The sequence below is a fragment of the Odocoileus virginianus genome, unplaced genomic scaffold (genome assembly GCF_023699985.2).
Source record: "Odocoileus virginianus isolate 20LAN1187 ecotype Illinois unplaced genomic scaffold, Ovbor_1.2 Unplaced_Scaffold_1, whole genome shotgun sequence".
Taxonomy (NCBI): domain Eukaryota; kingdom Metazoa; phylum Chordata; class Mammalia; order Artiodactyla; family Cervidae; genus Odocoileus; species Odocoileus virginianus.
In genome coordinates, this window is record NW_027224263.1 from 4192457 (window position 1) to 4210658 (window position 18202).

General features: G+C 41.6%; 1 protein-coding gene across 10 annotated transcripts in view; it reads left to right on the plus strand.

The window, feature by feature from the left end:
- PAK3 (p21 (RAC1) activated kinase 3) overlaps positions 1-18202 on the plus strand; it is a 288728-nt gene that overhangs the window by 167509 nt on the left and 103017 nt on the right. For 6 of the 10 annotated variants that reach the window (XM_070462202.1, XM_070462200.1, XM_070462201.1 and 3 more), the window contains one exon: positions 23-120. The exons of 3 other annotated variants lie outside the window; for them this stretch is intronic. The gene's annotated coding sequence lies outside the window, so the exon portion shown is untranslated. Of the gene's footprint in view, positions 1-22; positions 121-13445; positions 13467-18202 lie in introns of those variants that run through there. One more of the 10 variants, XM_070462206.1, reaches the window with a different exon arrangement.

Consider the following 18202-nt stretch of genomic DNA (forward strand, 5'->3'; position numbering starts at 1 on the left):
CCCACAATGCATTTCTTGGCAGGTTTCCCCCAAGAGAGAGCAGCTGAGTCTTGCACCCTGTGACAGCTGCTGTTCCCAGCCCTGAGCCCATTGGAGGTCCTGCAGCGGTGGCGGTGTGAGGTGAGTAATGGATTCCAGGGCAGGAAGTTAGGGATCTCCGAATTCAGGTAAATGCCACCTTTCCACCAGAGCGCCTGCCACCAAAGGCCCTACTTTCTGGGGGCTTATACCACTGCCCTTGGTTTCACATCTCTGATATGAAAATGACAGCTTCGACCTACATCCTGGAGTAGGGAAACTAAGCTAACAGTCATTGCCAAGTCCTTTGCAAATGTCAAGAGCCATCTAGGAGCTTTAGTATAACACAGGCACGCATCCCATCAAGCTGTTGTCCTCTTGCTTTCCTGATAGTGGAGTGGCATTTCAGCCATGTGCGACAAATTCACTAATTCTTTCCTGTCATTTATACTGCCCCATGACCTTCATGTTACCTTCCTATTCAAAGTGTACCCCTATCCTGGCCATCCCAGCTTCGGGATCTGGCAGGCTTAACTTAAACTTTCCAGAACCTTCCCTCTGTCTTCCCACCCAGCCAGGGGGTGTGTCCTTCCCCACTCTCCAACAATGCCTGAGTCCATAGCAGGTAGTGTAGCCCTTGTCGCTCTACCGCCTTTAAGCCTTGCATGGTTTCTGGTGTGTTCCTCTTGGCAGGTAAACTAGACTGAAGCTCTTCAGGAGTAGGGACCAAATTTCACAGTTCTCTAGTCTCGCTCAAGTGTCTGCCAGTTCCCTGCCAGCTTTTCCATTTGAGCCTCTCTCTCTTCCTGCCCACTTCTTTCAGATTTCTTGGCCTGCCTCTCTGATCATCTACCTGTGTCTTTTCCTCTCAGGCAGCCATGACAGCTTCTTCCTCTGTCGTCTCCTCCATCTGGCCTTCTGTTGCTATATGCTATAGTCTAGCTATCTGTTTGTATCTTACTGTCCCTCTGTCTGGTCTTGTCTCTTTGTCAGTTGCAGAGATATCTCTCATATTGTCCAAGGCAAAACCAAACAAGCAAAAGAGAGAAACACACCCCATGAGAAAAAGAAACAAACTCAAATAAGAAACAAGGAATATGCAGTGTAGTTCTCCTTCACACTGAGCCTGTCCTGGGCCTACAGGACAAAGGAGAGCTGCAACTCAGTGGCAGGTGTTTCTGTGATGCCTTCTCATGGAGGGGGAAGCTCCAGACTTTTGGCCGTGAAATTGAAGGTGTGAAATTACAGCCTTGTCGATACTGATGCATTCAGCTTTCCAGAGATGCCCTGGCAGGGGATCCTCTATAGAGCTGGAGCAACAGAAGGTAACTAGAACTGGATAAAACAAGAGGCAAGCCCCTGGGTCTCTCCTGGGTATTCAATGACAGCCACAATAATAACTTATATTTATTGAGTACCTACTGTTGCCAGCACTATGCTAGGTGTTTTTATTTGCATGAGACCGTTTGATCCTACAGTAACTCTGCAAGGTAGGTATTTTTTTTCCCCTGATAGTTGCTGTTTTTGTTTCTGATTATGAAAGTGATACAAGCATGAGGTAGGTATTTTTATCATCTCTCTTACCCATGAGAAGATAGAGGTTGAGAGCGGCTAAGGCACTTGCATGTAACTCGACACATATTGTGATTTGGGGGGGAAAGACACTTCCTGAAGTGTCTCTCAGCATCTTAGATAAATTTGAAGCCCTCCACTGTTCACATACACACATATGCATGCACACACAAAACAACCACACTCACACAGTCTTGTACATTGACGTGATCATATTTACCTCCCTGGTTTACATTCACTTTTCACACCAGACACATTTATAGCAATGATCACTCTTAACCCCTCACCCTCATACATGGTCATATTTCCAGACACACTATGTACTGTTACATTCCTACTGCCACACACTGATACATACATTTATTTATTTTATTTTTATTTTAATATATTTGATGCACTGTGTTTTAAGTTTGTTTTTTAATTTTTGGCCCACCACATGACATCTTTTTTTTTTCCATTTATTTTTATTAGTTGGAGGCTAATTACTTTACAGTATTATAGTGGTTTTTGCCATACATTGACATGAATCAGCCGTGGATTTACATGTGTTCCCCATCCTGATCCCCCCTCCCGTCTCCCTCTCCATCCCATCCCTCTGTCTTCCCAGTGCACCAGCCCTGAGCTCTTGTCTCATGCATCCAACCTGGGCTGGTGATCTGTTTCACCCTTGATAGTATACTTGTTTCAATGCTATTCTCTCAGAACATCCAATTCTCCGATCAGGGACCAAACCAGTGCACCCTGCAGTGGAAGCATGGAGTCCTAACCACTGGACCGCCAGAGAAGTCCCCATATGCATATTTATATATTCACTTTTCCATACTGACACACACCCATGCTCACATTCTCATACACTCACCCATTGATGTTCCTTCTTATGTTCTTACACTCCCAGTCATACCTACATGCTCACATCCACACAGATGATATAGTCACCCTTAACTCCCAAATTCCTACACAGTCACACACACTTTGTGTACAGATACAGGTTGACATTCCTCTGCCTGTTTCTCATGCAGTCATACATGCACTCAATTTCATATACTCTAACACATTTTCACTGTCATCACTATTTCCTTCTTACAGTTACACATTTATACATCTCATAACTCACCAGGACACACACGTGTATACATGCTCATATGTTCACATTTATACATGCTGACACCATAAACACAATCTCACCTATTTAAACTCTTGTTTTTGTACACTCTGGATTACATTCTCTTCTACTCATGTACTCAGTGCTGACATAATCACTGTAACTCAGTCACATTTGCATGTAATCACACTTACACATGGCAACACTCATTTTGACATAGATTCACAATAGTGCTAAATAGTGACCCACACTGTAATGTACATACCCACATAATACTTTCCTAAACTCTTATGTATACACATACATTGATTTTTACCACATTCACACACTTTCTTACTTCACATGCACACACACATACACATTGTGACACACTCAATTGTGTTGATGATCACAACTGTCACCCCCCCCCCCCATTTTCCATTGTTCTCTTCTCAGCATCAGCTAAAAGGAGGAATGTTGCTCTTAGGCAGGTGCCAATGGGACTGGATCTTTCTAGCAGAAAGTACGGAGATTTATGTCTAGGATTAAAAAGAAGCAACTCAAATCCTAGATCAAGTTTTACATCTTTTACATCCTTTTGCCATAGATACCTTTTTTTTTTGCCATAGATATCTTTTGCAGAAATCATCTCTAATAGGCAGAACCTTAGCCAGTCCTTTCCAGAGAGGTTAGAATTTAGATGGTTTGTTTATCTTTTCCAAGTTTATGGCTTAACTTGCCACTTCATTTCCCTCCCAAGGGGAGATGAAGGTGAAGCGTGCATTTCTTTAAGCACTGTTAGTGGTTTCCCATGCAAATGTAGGTGTCTGCTTTTATGTTTATGATCTGGAATTGCCTGCTGATTAGACACGTGGAAAGGGCAGTCATGCTTCCAAGCAGGTACCTCTCATCCAGCCAGGTCTGCTTTTCCCCTGTTTACTTTGGATCATGGTATTCAAAGAGGAGAAAGAGAAGGTTAATGAGCCAGCTGGATAATAAAATGCATTTCTATTGTGAGTGTGCACGTGCATATATAGTCTCCACTGGAATTTCAACAGCTGTTAAAAGTCAAGTCAACAGAGGAAATTTCTCAGTAGGCGGGGTAAAGACAAGTTGAAGAAACTTCCTTGCACTCCAGACAGACTGTAGATTTCCTTGCAGAGGGTGAGAAAAAAACCCAGGGGTGAACCAGTAGATCAGGAGCCTGGTGCCAGAGCTGTGAGCCAGCCTAGTCTGCACCAGCAACCTGTAGGAGTCTCCCAGTCTGTGGCTGCCCCTGCTGGAGTCTCTCTCCCTGGAGGAAAAAGAGTGCAAAGTACAACCGTGCTGCCATATGATTTATTTTCTGGCACCCCATAGGGAAGAGCCTGTACTCTGGGATAACAGCTCCCCCTCCACCCTGCCATGCACACCCATCATTAGATTGAGAACATCTTCAATAGCAGAGACCACATCACCTTACCTATTTTGAATTCTCAATGCCTGACATAATGCCAGACTCAGAGCAGCTACTTGTGAAACTCAGCTAAGAAACTAAAAGGAGTGGCTGGTCAGCAGCATATTGTCAGGACAGATCCAGTGCCTCTGTCCCTCCATCCCAGAATTCCAATGGCATTACCAGCTCAGATTGAGAGTCCTCTGTGGACCTTATATAGTGGGGGAAATGCAAAGGGTGAAAGCCCCAGACTCTGCCCTTGATGTAATTTCCTTTGATTGGGAAAGATGAAGTCACCATGAAACTGTAGTCCAAGGCAGCAGTCTTGAAGTTTGGGGTTAGAGGAATCTTTATCATGTCATCCAGTGGTTTTTCAGCATCCAAAGGCCTTGAAGACCCATGAGTGGTTGGAAACAGCAGTCAGGATTTAGGGAAGCCACTTCCCAAAGCAGACTGCCTCATAGACATCTTTCTTAGCACAGGGAAGATTGTTCATCTTTCTAGAAAATTGTGCAACAAAGCACTTTATCACTGGGCATAAGGCAGAGGAAGAAAAGTGAGCCTTTAGACCTTAATGGAAATCTTGTACTTAATTAAGATTTAGCCACAACCTCCTCCAGGAGACAGCTTTAGGGAAATCACCCGGCAAATTTATATTTGATCTTTTCTGCCAATATGCTGAGACTTAACTGAAAGCAAATTATAAAACTGACAGTACTGACTGAAATTTAGGAGGGGAAAAATGCACCTACCTGAATTCACTTCAATGCAGTGAGGAGTGCTAAGTAAAGAGACCCACCCCTTGTATTTATATGGTATTTTATACTTCTCAAAATATCTAATAACCTGTTCATTCATTATGATAGAAGTGTTGTTTTTCATTGTTGTTCAGTCACTAAGTCGTGTCTGACTTTGTGACCCCATGAGCTGTAGCACACCAGGCTTCCCTGTCCTTCACTGTTCCCCGGAGTTTGCTCAAACTCATGTCCTTTGAGGCAGTGATGCCATCCAACCATCTCATCCTCTGGCATCCCTGTTTCCTCTTGCCCTCCAGCATCAGGGTCTTTTCTAGTGAGTCCACTCTTTGCAAGAAGCATTAGGAGCACTGACTCTGGATTTAGCTACCCCAGCTTCTGAATCCCAATTTGGCCACTTCCTATCATGTAACCTTGTTAGAGTCAACTACCTATGCTCCTCAAGTCTCAGTTTCCTCATCTGTAAAATGGGCATGACACTAATACCATCTACCTCATTGAGTTGTTAGGATGAAATGCAATGTCTGGCTCAACAAATGTTGAGCACAAAGTCAGTGCTCAACAAATGGTAGATCTTACTATCCTTACTACAACCCTTGGACTGGGGTGCTTTCAAAGGGGCAGAACCCTGAAGTAACAGAGAAATAGTATGGTTCTTTGCTGTCGAAGATGCAGTTTTCACAGGGTTTGTTGCCTGCTTTAAGTTTTTATTTCTCTTAACCACAAGCTGGGGTCAATGCTCATTCCCACTTAAGAAGAGTGAAAAAGAAAACCCATGAGCATTTCCTTAATTCCTGTGTCATTTTAGGACATCCTTATCTGGCCACTGTAGCAATGTTTCTTGTTCATTTCAATGTCCCCTCTCGTCCTACAACTTTTCCCTTGAGATTGTGAAGCCTTCAGTAATGTCACCTTCATTTGCTGGTATACCGAAACTTAGGGGAGGAGGAATGAAAAAGACTCCTTATGCTAGCGGAGCCCAAGATCTGGTCTCTAACCACAGGCACGCCTCTGACCTTGATTCTAATGCTGAAATGCCTGCATTGTGGGCACTGGGTCTGCTCATTTCCAAGCTTTGTTCCAAAACATCACAATGGAAGCACAGTTCACCCATCTCAAAGCCCTAAGAGCTTTCTTATCTATGCAAAAGCTGTGGTAACTGAGAACTCATCATCTTACATAAAACTAGTGTGATTGAGGAAGCATAAATAAGAACATAGACTTTGGAGTCACACAGACATGAGATTGTATAAACTTTTTTCCATTATGGTTTATTACAGGATATTGAATATAGTTCCCTGTGCTATACAGTAGGACCTTGTTGTTTATCCATTCTATATATAATAGTTTGCATCTGCTAATCCCAAACTCCCAATCCATCCCTCCCCTACCCCCCCCCCCCTTGGCAACCACAAGTCTGTTCTCTATGTCTGTGAGTCTGTTTCTGTTTTGTAGATAAGTTCATTTGTGTCATATTTTAGATTCCACATATAAGTGATATCATATGGTATTTGTCTTTGTATAGTTTCACTCTGTGACCTTGGCAAGTAAGCTGCTGTCTCTGAATGTCAGTTTCATCTGTAAAATGGAAATAATGATACCTCAAGGGGTTATGCAAGTTATGTGAACTGGTTCATGAGTAACTTTTAGCAGAGTGCCTAGGACATAAATCTTAATGAATGGTGGTGATTTTATGGCCCATGAAATCTGTGGCAGTAATTGTAAACATCTTCTGTGGGTAACATACCTTAAATTGCTTTACTCATTTCTCACGTGTGGATCATTTGATCCTCACAGCCTCTTGGTCTCACAACCTTTCGTCTGTGAAGAAATAGATTCAGAGAGATCAAGGGATGTACTCAAGGTCATAAAGCTCATTAGCAGCAGTGCTGGGCTGAGAAGGTTCCAGTCCAGGCTGAATATTTGCATCTTTGCTTCACAGCATCTTTGAGGTGGTGGTTAGCAAGTACGACCTCTTTGAATTGAGCATAAACCTTCTTGTAAAAAAAAATGTCTAAATGGTAGCTACAGTTTTTCTGTTCTCTGAACCATGTGGTGTTTCTCTCTGTGCCTTGTGTGTTGCCCAGCATGTTGCAGAAGTGCAACAAGTGTGACATCGTAAGAGTGCCCTTGGCAGCAGAGCTGAGGGTCATGGTGATATATGGCTATGGCAGTGCCAGTTCCCATCAAAAGGAAAATCTTTCTCAAGGCACGTCATGTAGTTTTTCTTCATGCTGCTCAAGGAGTACCAAATGTCCAGAGCCTGGAAATTCTTGAAATATACTGAAACACATTACTAGACCTCTGGGGCTCCTTGGCTGTTTCTCTTCTGACCTGAAAATGACGAAGCATCAACTTCAGTGAACCCTAGGAAAAGGATGGAAGGACAAAAAGATAAGAGCACTTTTGACCTCTCTGTGACATTTGCCTCATAGCCATGCTCATCTTGGGATACTTTTCTCTTGATTTCCATGATGTCATAGATTCAGTTCCTCCACTTCTTTAACCATATTTCTCAAGGATCCCTGGTTCCTCCTCCAACCCCTAAATATTGGTGTTCCCCTGAGATCTTGCCTTCTGTCATTCTGTGTCTTCCTGACAGATTGCACCTACTTCCATGCTGATGGTCTCCAAATTAATATTTTCAGCCCATGTATCCTGCTCTCCATTGAACCATTCCATAATGCCATATAAACATGTTATGACTGCTGCTCTATTTGTATTTATTGTCTTAATTTTGCTGTCTCTATTGAGAGGAAAGTTTCTCAGGTGGCACTAGTGGTAAAGAATTCACCTGCCAATGCAGGAGACACAAGAGATGCAGGTTCAATCCCTGGGTTGGGAAGATCTCCTAGAGAAGGAAATGGTAACCCACTCCAGTATTCTTGCCTGGGAAATTTCATGGACAGAGGAGCCTGGTGAGCTACAGTCCATGGGGTCGCAAAGAGTCAGACACGACCAAGCAACTGACCACACCCAGTGAGAGGAATAGATATAGCTAGAGAGAGAATTTTTTTTCCCAATCACATGTGAATTTATGTTCCTTTCAGCTTTTTATTTTTGCTATGTAATAAAGACAAGGTTTTTAGATCTTTGTTTTGCTTCCCACTAGATATTTCTAGTATAATTTTTACTGAGGTAACCAATGTGTCACTGTGTTTGTTCTCTTTTTGTATGTAGACTTGTAGAAAAGTTATATATTTGAGGACCATTTGTAGATATTTAGTCTTTGTAGAATGTTTGTGTTTGAGTCTTTATAAAAATTTAGACAGTTTTTTTAATGAAACTGATAAGGGCTGTCCTACTGGCCAAAACCAGAATAATTCTTATAATTCTCTTGGGAATATTAGTACTGCTGGCAGTCCAGTGGCTGCTCATTTAAGGGGCCTCCCACATCATCATATTTGTTATCAGCATACAAACTTCATTAGCTTTTTAAATAATCACCATTCTAAGCTAGTTGTTTACTCTCATTTCCTAAAAACAAACTGAAGCACAGTTCTGTCTGGAATTCTGAACAAAAGGTAAAAGCTACACTGGGGATGTAATGAACAGCATGATGATTGTAGTTAATAATACTGTGCCGTATGCTTGAAATTTGCTAAGAGAGTGGATCTTAAGTGTTTTCAACATACCAAAAAGCAAAACAAAGCAGAAAATAAAACAATGTGAAATGATGGATGTATGACTAATGTGATTGTGATAACCGTTTCCCATTGTATACATATGCTGCTGCTGCTAAGTCGCTTCAGTCGTGTCCGACTCTGTGCGACCCCATAGACAGCAGCCCACCAGGCTCCCCTGTCCCTGGGATTCTCCAAGCAAGAATACTGGAGTGGGTTGCCATTTTAAAATTGTCAATTATCCTTAAATAAAGCTGGAAGACCCCCTAAAGGCTAAAAAAGAAAAAACCCCACATTAGTCCTCCCACACTCCCCTGGGCTTCTTGGGATAGATTTCTATTTAGGGTCCTGAGACCAGTTAATCCCGCAACTAGCATCTTTGCCATCTTTGGCCAATGTCCAAAATAGAGCTACTTCTTGAAACGTCTCTTTTCCTGTTTCCATACTGCCACTCACCTGTGGCTTTTTATCTAGACAGGCAGAGTCCAAACCCCTAAGAAAGGCATATGAGATCCTTCTTAATTTGGTCTTTACTGGTCTTATTATTTTTTTTTTTTTTTTGCATCAAGTTATGTGTAGTTTCTCTCATATACTGCATTGTCTGTAATCTTCTCTTGGTCTTAGTACATGTTGTTCCTTGTGCCTGAAATGTGACCTTTGGTTACTTGTCCTTTTAAATTCAACTCAAGTATACTTCCTCTGTGAAGCTTCCTTCTTCAGGCTGTTGGGAGCCCCTCTCTCGTCCTTCAGTAGCTACTTGTTGTCATCTTCACCCTAAGCTGCCATGGCCAACGCCTGTGAAACTGTTTTCCTGCAGGGACTAACTAGCTCATCTCCAGCCCTAGGCCCTGGTGAGCTCCTACGTACCTTCAATACCTTGCTCAAGTGTAGTATCCTCAGACACCTGTGGGGAGTACTAGCTACCCTTCCTGCACTAACATTTCAAAGCATCCGCCTCCTTGTGGGCACATATTAGACACTATATAAATGCTGAATGAAGGATTGAATTTATTTATGAAGATTTATTGATTGCCTCAAGATTGCACAATCCAGGAGTGGAGCTAGAACTAGCCATTCTTCTTTGGTTGGAGACAATTTTGGGGGGTTTATAAAAAGACCTAACTAAAAATCAACTCCAGAAATTGAAATTAGGGAACAAGATGCAACTTAGTTCTTAAATGGAATATGAAAGGAAGTGGTTTCTTTTTCCACATATTATAGCCTTAATATATTTTCCCCAAAGAAGTCTGTTCCGCTCATATATGACTTTAGGTCTGGAAAATGCTTTGTGTCACCCATACTGGTCCCTTCTATATGTTACCAGGATCCCGTGTTCTGGCTTTTGAAAGTCTTATATGTGTTACTTTCTTCCAGAGTTTTAAGATCTGTTTTTACATAAGACCAGAATCACTTAGTTCAGGAGAAACAGGTGCCCAAACCTTAGAAACATGATCTAGCATGGTTGGAGTATTTGTTTGCTGGAATATACTCTTGAATAATGTATTACACCACCCTAGTACTTCCCATTTCTCAAACCCCAGAGAACTCCTACTCATCGTTCAATACTCTGCCGAAGTGATATATGTCTGATCGTCTCTGAGAACATTAGTTACCCTTTCTGCTCTGTCCCTCTAAAGCATCCTGTGCCTACCTGGGTTGCATCCCATTGTATTTCCTATTGCATGTATGCATGTCCACCATCCTCATTTAACTGTGAGCTCTTTGAAGATTGGGATTGGTCTTCATTCATCTCTATTTGTATATATCTCCATGTACCTGACACAATACCTGGTAGGTATGAATGTTGGTGGCATGGAGATGAAAGGCATGAATATCCATATCAAACACTTGCCTTGAATGTGCAGGTACTGATTTCTCATCAGTATATCAGGATAGCAGTCAAAGAGTGTCTTTTCTTCCTTCTGAACTCCTCCAGGCCCTCTTTTTTTCTCTTTTTAGCACTCTTCAATTTGCAATACACATGCCCTTACCTGTTCTGTAGTTGTATTGTTATCTGTATATTTAATATACATTTTAGATAGAATATGCAGCCAGAGATGAAACCCACTGCTCAAGCCTATAATCTCTTTCGGGGCTGGACATTTACTGATATTTATCTCTTTACTCCCAGCACCTCGCATGGTAGCTAGTACATAAGCTTCAATAAATATTTGTTATTGAAATAGACGAATGCAAGCACAGATGGGTTGCTTAAGAGGCATGAGTTACTATCTGACCTCCTTACAGGGTAGGAGGTCTCTGTTTTGGTCTTCAGATTCTTTGAAATGAAAGTCAATCAGCAGTCCATAATAAGAAGGCATGTACCTGGTTTCTTTTCCTATAAAAAGCAATGTTGGGCTGACATAAGATCTTCCCTTTTCCTCTCATTATACAGCTGTATATCCTGCTAGTGGTTGGCTGACATGATTGTAAGTGCAGGGAATGTGTTAGGCTCAATCTTAAAGGAGAAAGAACACTCTGAGATGACCATTGCTTGATACAGAATTATAATGCAGAGTTATATATATTTATTTATTATGAACATGAAGCTTTCCTCCCCTTTTCCTGCCCCCCCATTTTTCTATTTTTGGTCATGCTGCATAGCATGTGGGCTCATAGTTCCCCAACCAGGGATCAAACCGGTCCCCGCTGTTGAAGTGTGGAATTCTAACCACTGGACTGCCAGGGAAGTCCCTTCCTTTCCCCAGTTTTGGTCAGGATGTGTTCTAGGCCACAGTCCTGGCTCCACAGGAGTCATTGGGAACTACTGATTGAGTCCCCCTGCTGATTCCCACTCCTACTAAATCCTGCTTCTGCTTTATCTGCACTTTTCCTACCAGGATATCATTTCCTTCCTTTGAGAGGTAAGGGCTGGGCCCTATGATCTCAGTCTGGGGACTTCCCCAGGCCACAGAAAGACTTAGGTATCTGACAGCCTTCTCTTTGTGTGTGCGGGTGAGTACTGGGGCATCAAAACTGATCGTGTGCTGGAGGAGGGGTCTGCTCACGAACCAGTCATGAGCCATATCTTAGAGAAGTGGGCAGTGGCAGCTGCAATCACGTGGCTGAGTACCCAGCTGCAAGGAGAATGAATCACTTGGTGGATCCGAAGCTCCTAAGTGAACTTAGCTGGTACAGGAAAGTCAGCAGGCTTGATTGTGAGGTCATCCTTTAGGCTTTTGGTTTCTAGAGGAATTTCTTTGGGTGGACTGTAATCTTTTCTTAGACCCAGGGCCAGTTTTCTTTAAGACAATAATAATCCTTTTCGGTGGGGGTAGGAGATGGGGAATTCCTGCAACTAAGGCTGTGGCCAGCAGTTTATCCCCTACCATTTGTGAAGTGTGATAGATGGAAATTGGGTCTGATCATTTCCCATTCTTCCTTTTTTTAAAGATAATATTTCCTCTTCCTTAACTATAGCCCCCCACATGCTATATAGACACATGCTCCGCTCTTTTGTAAACTTTGGTTGAGGGGCAAAAGCTGGAAGAAGAGTTGCTGCATTTTATACCAGTTCAAATTCTTTGACCTCCAATTCTGGCAAAATGTCTTTTTTGGAGGGGTGGTGGGTAGAATATGAACTTTGCTAAAATGATCTAAATTCCTAGTTTAGAAAAATGTAATGTGAATGTCTCAGTTGACCCCATGTAGCTCTTCTCTTCAAATGTTCAGTGGCCTTCCCTATAGAAAGCCAATTTGGGTATAGAAAAATTGAGACTAGAGCAAGTTCCTCGGTTGATGAGCCATAAGGCAAGGGTTTGAAAACAATGTTCAAACATCTCTATGGTATACAAAGAGCCCTAGCAATTTTAGCAATTGAATTTTTAGGCTTGAGTTTGAGCCTAAACTCAAAGCTCTTTTGTGACTCTTTCACCAGAGTCGATCAGGGAAGGTTATAATTATCACCCATGCATAGTCACAGAGAGCAGTTAGAACCCCAGAAACTCAAGATGGTTTATCATATCCTGTTCACTTGGGCTGCTCTTCTGCATCGAATTTTTCTGTCCAACAGCCTCCAAGGATACTGTGTTCTGTTTTGAGAACTAGGAAGTGTTTTATTACTTGGTTTTACTTCTCTTTTTTCTCCCACGCATTTATTTGAAGCATCTTTTACTTTTTTATGCTTAAACAATTTCTACCTCTGTTCTTCATGCATCTTATTTTCTTTTATTTGAAGCATCAGTGTTGGAAATGAAAAGCCCAAACCTGTAATAATGCATCAGTTTGCAAATCTAAACACACGTCAGATGGCCGTTAGCATTTTCTTGGCATTAGCTCATACAGCATACACAATGAATAATAAAGTACCATGCTGCATCCATTTAGAAGCTTAGGAAGTCGCTCAAATAGGGAGCTACTTGCCCCACATAATATGTGCAGTATGCTGTGGTATACCTATTAATTTCCTTATTTGCAACCTATCATTGAAATTTGCAACTATAATATGCTGGCTTATTGGATTTCATTAATGTGAAGTTCCTGATGTAAACAATGGAAGTCACTCAGAAAGATGTTAGCAGAGAACAGGACTACAGCAGAACTGACCTCATTTGCTCGTGTGTGTGAGACAGAGCATGAATGTGTTCTGTGTGACCATGTTTTGTATGTGTGTCAGTCGTGAGCTATCTTTTGCAGGATCTAAGACTGAAACGAGGCAGCTGTAAAAAGAGCTAGTGCCTCCCTTACTTGTCTGGCTGCTTTTGCAAATCTGCCTAACAAGTAGCTCAGCTCCTTCTGATCAAATGATCTTCGAAATGGCTTCCCTCCATTACACGCTGTAATGGTATCTCCCAGGCGAGGCTCTCTGAAACAGCACACCCCTGTCTCTGATAGCAGAGTTCCCTTGGTGAGTGCCCCAGAACAGACAAGCCCCAAAACAAGGCCGTCTAAGAATTGGTCCTACCAGCCAACGAATCCTCCTGGAGTTGTGTCAGTAAATCTCCTAGCCTTGGGTCTTTGGATGAGAAATGCAGTTGAAATCAGTAAGTACCAGCCTGAAATGGGTTGAAATGAAAAAGGTAGAACTGTCATATGAATATTTGGGGAGGATGAAAGTGTATGTATAAAGAGAAAGTGTGTGCGTGTGTGGGTGGGTTTACCTGGATCCACATTGTAATGGTATCAAGGGAAGGGAATTGAGGAGAGTTCGAGATTCTAGTCTCAGTTCTTACAGTTATTTTACTACCCTTGAGTAAGTCTTTTAACCTCTCTGCCTTGTTAATTCCCCCTGTGGAAAATGCGGATGGTGCTCCCTTCTTCACATGTTGTTGTCTGACTCAAATAAGAGCAGAGCTGGAATAAACTCGTAGTCGTTACAAGGTCACAATGAGGTGTTGAAAATCCAAAGGTGGCTGGCTTCTCCATGATGCCCAGTTTCTTGGCCAATAGACTAGTGCCAAAATGTCCAAACTCCTTCTTGGCTCAGACCTGCTTGGAGTAAGCATATAGGCTTATTCTACATTATGAAAAACATACTCAGAGCTTCAACAAATGCATAGAACATATAGAGTTCCATTCATTCCCTCACGTGTGTATTTAGTGCCTACTGGGAACAAAGCACTGTACTAGGCAGTATGAAAGCATGACAGTTATGACTGAAGAGTGAGTTCTTACCCTCTAAGAGTTTATGATCTAGTGAGGGGGATGACATTTTTAATGACTATGTGCAGTTGGAGACAAGATGGTAAAAATGCTAAGTTGGGCCCATCTGGTTGGCTATTGTTAGGGATCAGGCTCTCGTCTACCTACTCTACCTGGGAGTGGGGGTTTAGGGCTACTGAGGGACACAGACGTGGTGGTTTCTCCTCTCTATAAAATGAGAGGAATGCCCTTTCTCTCTTCTTTGGCATCTTAGCCTATTATGGGAAACAATGGCTGAAAAGTTGCTAGAAATCTTCAGATGCAAGTTGCTGTAAAATGCATAGCACTATATATTTTTTCAAAGGATAATACATTGTCTCTTTGTGGAAGGCCAGGTGTTTTGTTCCTTTTAGGCAATTGAAAACAGTTCACTATGTCTTCTTGCACTGTCAATCATAAGTGTCTGGCTACTTCAGTTGCTAAGAATGTGTCTAAGGTAAAGTGGGTTTAGTATCAGCATAGGCTAGTTAGCAAAGCATCATCTGTGTCCCCATCACAGTTTATACCTGGAAACTCAGCTAGCCATCTTGAAAAATGTGTACTTCTGTTTACAAGGGAGCCCAAGAGAGAGCCAGCAAGTAACTCTTGGATCCTTTTTTCCACAACCAAAGTATAATTCAGTGTATACACCATTCTCACAGTAAAAGCAGTAACCTCATCCCAAAATACAAAGAACAGTCCAGCGTTGGTATCTTTGTCTAAGGAGGTGTTGGCTGACTTTAAATCTGTGTTAACTTAATACCTCCCAATCTGGAAACTTATTAAAAGTTCATTTCTTGATCTGTAGAGCTAATTCTTGCTATAAAGATTTACCCAATTCTAGAAATTTCAAACGCCCTCATGATCTGTTAATGTCTTAACATAGTGAGAGTTCTTTGACTTGTTGACTACATTTTTGTGATACCAAAATCAATCTTCTTTCTTATGTGTGCTTGTCAGTTTGATTGTCATCTCATCAGCTCCAGGTGTCTTGCAGCCAACCCTATTCTTTTTGTAGGTATCTCAGAAACATCAGAAACTTTGGAAATTTTCCCTGGGCTGCATCTCATTCCTGCGTTATATCCTTTAGTTTGATATGAGAGGGACATAAGTAGTATTGATGGGCTCCCCGATTTATAGTAATGGCCTTGTGTGGCTGGTGGTTTGAGAACTTTACCTCTGGGTTTATTAGATCATGGCTGTGTGTCTGCTGGCCTAGGCTTTTGTTTTTGAAAGGAGGCCAGTATTTGTTTCTCATTGGGAAAGTATGCAAATAAACAGTGATTTAGATTTTTGAAGGCAGACCTTATAATACAGACATGCATTGTCTCTGTATGGTATCATATACCATTGTCTCTGATGGTATCAGATATGATGAAAATATTTATTTCAGATGGCCTTGGAAGTCGTGGGGCCAGTATTTCTGGATTCTCACCTTTCACATATGTGAGTAGAGCACCTGTGACAAATGGGCACAATTGGTATTTTTGATTGTATCCAATTCCACACTTATGTCATGGTATGAATTTTGGCCACATTATCTAGAATATATTTGAGCACCTATCTTTCCCCTTGACTCCTGAAACATGCAGGTTGGTGGCTTTTTTTTTTTTAACCTACTGAATGTTCTCTGAGGGTTTCATTTGGTACCACATTAACAGAATACATTTGGAAGAATGAGAGAATGACCATTATATACAGTGCCTAATCATTTCATCTAAAGTTGCCATGCATCTTGATAAAAGTTTTCCTCTGAAATACTTTGTAGTAAATCTCTGTGTCAAAAGGCAACTCAGTGAAGGGGTGTGTGTGTGTGTGTGTGTGTGTGTGCGCGCACCTGTGTGCACATGCCTGCCCTTGCATTTGGGGGTGCGACCGTGGGAGTAGAGAGGAGAGTGAGAGAAAAAGGGAGATAAGGAGGGAGGGGAATAAAAAATTAATCTTTTTTGTACTCTGAAAGAGGGTTGTTCCAGCTTCTTGGTTATCATGAGACAAGAGGCTCATTTCTTACTGCTGATGAATTTCAATTGTAATTACAGAACCTTGGTAAGCCACATTAACTCCCAAGGGCTGGACCAAAAATATACCACCTGCAAAAGCCATTTGAATTCTCTTGGAAAAAACCTAGTAGCCAAGTCTGAAAGCAATTTGTGAACAGATATAAGCTGTTGCTGGGTGTCCATTCAAATTAGCTGTTCCTCCAACAATGCAAAGGGCCATGTTCTAAAAGTGAAATGACATGGCTGGTAGCCATGGGTCCAGCATGACCCACACTTGCAAGTTTCTTCTGTGTTGCCGAAGTGAACAACAACAGTTAAACTTTAAAGATCAACAGTTTTTCAATTGGGTTCCTGGAGAATAATGGTGCTTTTGTACAGTTCTTGAAGTAGAGCCTACAGCCGCCCCAAATAAAATAGTCTCTTTCAAGATCTTGGAAATAATGACCTCATAGGCAGATTGAACCAGCAATCCATTAATAGTTTCCTTTGTAGAGAGGTGTCTCAGGGGAGGGACCTGGCTTAGTAAATCAGCATTGTTTATAAACATAGCAGAATAGACTCTCCCTTTTTTTCCTACGTTTGTGGAATAGCCGGAGATACCTCCCATTTGGGAAGCAAATAGATTAACAGCAAGAGTGCCTTACAGGGCCCTACCCTTTCTCCATTGGTCACCTAAAAGTATACTCTGAAGTCCTTGCTTTTAAGGTGAGTTAAAGATAAGGAGTCTCCCACATTATTCCTTTGTCACAAACTCAGAATTATCTGGGACCATTAGAAAAAGATGAAGATTGGTTATGCCTTGTAAAGGGTCATGAAGAACTGACGTAATATTAGGATAATTTGAGCAAAACTGAATCTGAAATGTCTAGGTAAACTGAGTGTTTATTTGCTTCGTGTTCCTATTGTGGAAATGGGCCAAGATTCTTCAGTTTCATTTCCATCTCTGTAAGAGATTTATTTCTGCCCTTCTTATAATCCCTTGATGAGTTGAACACAGTTAAACTGATTCCAGTTTTCTGGGCAGTAGAAAGATGTGCCATTTAAGCTGGGTCCCTTACAGAATGCCTGTGATGTGGACCATGGCAAGTATGTGGTATTCATATTTTCGGCAGCAATTTCTAGTCTAGTATAGGAGAGTATAGTATGAGTTCTATATTCCAAGTAGCCCTTTTTAATCTCGACCTGAAAAGAAACAGGGCATCTACTTTTTGAGTGTCTAGCCAGAGAGAGTATTTAAGGATGAAAAAGGCCACTGTTAGCCACACCTAATTATCCACAACAAAGGCACCTAGTATTTTAGATTACGTAGGTGCACTAGAACCCTGAATGGCTCAGACTCCTACTTGCCTTATTGTGTAAGATCAGTTTTGTATATCATTTTAAAGAGGCCATGTATGTTTCTCTGGCTTCTGTCATCTCAAGTTAAATATGTCCTCAGAAAATAGATATCATCCAGAACATGGTGGCTCTCTCTCCCCATGAGACACATTTTTCGGAAATCTGTTTTCTAGGTCTTACTTAGGATCTTCAGTTCTTTTGTAATAACTTTCAATTTTCATTATTTTTACCAAGATTCTGTACATTTGAGCTTTATTTAATAATCATCTTATATTCAGGCATTATTTTTGAACCTAGGAATTAAAACAAACAAAACACACACAAGGCGAAAAAACTAGTGCTTTTATTCTTCGTCTGGCAAATTCTTCTTCAACACTAAGTAAAAACCATGAACCTGTCTGATACAGAATACCATTGGTGAAATCAGTCTTAAACTTACTTATCTTCTGGAGAAAGAATGAATTGAGAAGGATCAAAATGTGAAAGGGAATGTAGACCCATTAGCACTGATTTCATATTCTAGTTAAAATATTTACCAGTAGTCTATGGATATACTTGATCCTTGACATCACAGTTTCTTTTTCATTTTACCTTGTGCTATAGTTTCACCAGCTTCCCTGGTGGCTCAGTGGTAAAGAATCCACCCGCCAAGCAGGAGACGCAGGTTTGATCCCTGGGTCAGGAAGATCCCCTGGAGAAGGAAATGGCAACCCATTCCAGTATTCTTGCCTGGGAAATCCCGTGGACAGAGGAACCTGACG